Source organism: Myotis brandtii, unplaced genomic scaffold (assembly GCF_000412655.1).
Source record: "Myotis brandtii unplaced genomic scaffold, ASM41265v1 scaffold2134, whole genome shotgun sequence".
Taxonomy (NCBI): Eukaryota; Metazoa; Chordata; class Mammalia; order Chiroptera; family Vespertilionidae; genus Myotis; species Myotis brandtii.
The window spans coordinates 169033-172170 of NW_005357977.1; the positions used below are offsets into that span (position 1 = coordinate 169033).

Genomic DNA, 3138 nt, shown 5'->3' on the forward strand with positions numbered 1-3138 from the left:
TGTGGGTTTGAGCACACAGCCTCCACCACCACCACTGGCTCCCTTTTAGGTTGGCAGTTACACCATTTCACAGAGGAGGAGGCCGAAGCTCAGAAGCACAAGTCGTTGCTCAAGGGCACACAGACACAAGCTCCAAGAGCAGGACCCCATCTGTCTCTGCTCCTCAGGAACTGAATACTCTTCCTCCAGGGCTGTCTCAGGCCCATCCCCCAGAAATGACCCAGATCTGCACCCCTGTACCCCATAGCCAGTTTGAGGTTGGTGACCACCTGTCTCTCCATATCTCTGGGCAGGAAGGCACTGTTGGATCAGAAGACTGGAAGAGGCCGGAGATGCTGACCCCTGTGGACACAGGCTGACCAGAGCGGCAGGAGGAGCTCATCCAGGCCGGCCCCCAACCTGTGCGCCCAGCTCTCCCAGCCCCAGTGCAGCAAGCAGGTTAGTCCACCCCGGGGAGCTCAGCTTGCAGAACAGCCGGTCTGGAGTCCACACTGCCAGTCGTACACAGGCGGCGGCAGCTGGTGCTTCCTGCACACTTACAGTGTGCCAGACACGGAGACACGTCCTCCACGTGAATTACCTCCTTTACTATTAACCCCCTTTGGCAGATGAGGAGACAATCTTACTCATTTCCTGCATAAATACTGACTGAGCACCTACTACAAGCCAGGCAGGCACTGTTAAGGGATTCAGAGGTGGAAGAAGACAGAAAACCTTGCCCATGCAGAGCTGACATTTTAGTCTGGGAATGGAGACAGTTACACATAACATATCAGAGGACTAGAGGCCCAGTGCACAAAATTCGTACATGGGTAGGGTCCCTAGCGGCTGCCAGCTGCCAGCCGGGGCCTTCCTTCATTCTGCGCTGCCCCCTGGTGGTCAGCGCACGTCATAGCGAGTGATCGAACTCCCAGTCAGTCAAACTCCCAAGGGGACACTTTGTATATTAGGCTTTTATATATATAGATGACATGTGCCATAGGAAAAGGGGACAGGAGTGGCAGTAAAGGGGTGTTCAGTTTTTACATATAGTTAAGAAAGGCCTCCCTAAAGGGACATTGAGTCAAGCAGTGAAGGAAAGAGCAGTTCAGAGATCTGCATGGAGGCAGAGGAATGGCCTGTGCAGCATGCTTGGTGCATTCAAGCAACAGAGCAGAGACCCCTGTGGCTGGAGGGAGGGAGCGACAGTGGGACTGGGAGGAGATGAGGGCAGGGTGCTGACCAGGGGTGCAGGGTCTCATAGGCTGGGTGAGGACTTTGGCTTCTACTCCGAGTGAGGTGGGGGCTATAGAGAGTTCTGGGCAGAGCAGGAACATGACCTGACTTGGGTTCTTAAAGGAGCAGTAAAGAAACAAGGTGGCAGTAGGCTATAGGAATAATTCTATCACGAATAAAGGATGGCTTAGACCCGTGGTCGGCAAACAGCAGCTCGCGATCAACAGGCGGCTCTTTGGCCCCTTGAGTGTGGCTCTTCCACAAAATACCACGTGCAGGCGCACACGTACAGTGCGATTGAAACTTCGTGGCCCATGCGCAGAAGTTGGTATTTTGTGGAAGAGCCGGTGTTTTGTGGAAGAGCCACACTCAAGAGGCCAAAGAGCGCATGTGGCTTGCGAGCCGCAGTTTGCCAACCACTGGCTTAGACCAAGGGGTCAGCAAACCATGGCCCACAGGCCAATTCCGGTCCACTATCTGCCTCTTTGTGTACAAGCTAAGAATGGTTGGAAAAAATCAAAAGAAACCTATTTCAAGAAATTCAGATGTCAGTATCCACAAAGTTGTATTGGCCATGCTCATTGGTTGACGTATCGTCTAGGGCTGCTTTCGTTACAACGACTAACCCATTAGGCAGGCACCCCTCCCCTGTTTTTCTGAAAGTAAAGACTTGGGACCCAGTTCTAGGACTGGCAATAGGACCTGGTCCCCAGGGACTGGCATCACTCACTTTCTCACCCCCATGTAGGTCCCCAAGAGGCAAGTGGCATGGCAGGTGTTACCAGGTTAGGGTGGGAGATCCAGGCCCCACCTTCCAGTCTGGCCACAGCTCCCTTGGCTGCCCATCTCCTGGGACCCTACCTGGCCCAGAGGAGCTCCAACCTAGGCCATGAAATCTCAGTATGTAAGAGTGAGCCACTGGGCTCGGCCCGAGGGCGGCTGGGTGGTTGTGGCTGCCTCCTGCATAGCAATCCTGGTCCCCGTGCTCCTCCAGAGCAGCTGGCCCAGGCCAGGGAACCCCTCCTTACTAGAAGCCATGGCCCACGCCCACACAGAGCAAGGATATGCTTGCTGCACAGAACCTGCAAAGGGCTCAACAGTGTGCAGAGGGCATCTGGAGCCTCTACAAGCCTTTTCTGCTGGCAGAGAAGTTTGTGTTCTTCACCCCCTCAGCAAACACGTGCTGAGCCCATCCATGTGCCAACCCGTGCTAGGTGCTGGGCTCCAGGATGAATAGAAAGAACTATTTGTAACAGCAGGGTGCTGGGCAGTGTTCCAGGTGATGGGATACAACAGTGAGCACAGCCAAGAAGGCCATGCCCCCCACGGGACCTACTTACACTCAAGGGGAACACAGGCAAAGCATCTATCATGTGACACGAGGTCAGGTTGTACCAGGCGCCAAAAAGAAAACAAAGGGCAGGAGACCAGAGTGCCACAGGAGTGGTCAGTGAAGGCCTTTCTAAGGAAATGTGATTTGAACCAAACCATGAGGCTTCCCTGAGGGAGGTGCAAAGGCCCTGTGGCAGCACAGAGCTTTGCAGGGCTCAAGAACATCAAAAGGCTGAAGCAGAGTGGACTTGCGAGCAAACAACAGAGGAGGAGGTTGGAAGGGCGGTCAAGATAAGCACTTTGGAAAGTTGCTGGAGTGCCACAACTCGTCTGGTTTTTAGAAGGATCCCTCTCCTTGCTGGGCAGCCAGTGGGGGGGGAGCAGGGGGGGGGGGGCGAAGCCCGCAAGCAGGCAGAGACAGCAGGGAGTCTCAGAAACAACCCAGGCCAGAGACTCTGTGGCTTACACTGGGGCATAGAGGTGGCAAGTGGTGGAAGAGACACCCTAGTTCCTGGATCCTGAGTTGTCACTGATTCAAAACAAGCCGCCGACTTTTAAGAGAAAAAATAAGCTCCCTATGTCAAGATATAC

General features: G+C 54.2%; 1 protein-coding gene and 1 long non-coding RNA gene across 2 annotated transcripts in view; one reads left to right on the forward strand and one right to left on the reverse strand.

The window, feature by feature from the left end:
* The window catches only part of TECR (trans-2,3-enoyl-CoA reductase), a 26608-nt gene that overhangs the window by 12130 nt on the left and 11340 nt on the right, over positions 1–3138 (reverse strand). The window lies entirely within an intron of this gene.
* The window catches only part of LOC102260397, a 29948-nt gene that overhangs the window by 9035 nt on the left and 17775 nt on the right, over positions 1–3138 (forward strand). The window contains exon 2 of the long non-coding RNA XR_313560.2: positions 294–438. This is a non-coding gene — a long non-coding RNA (uncharacterized LOC102260397). The remainder of the gene's footprint in view (positions 1–293; positions 439–3138) is intronic.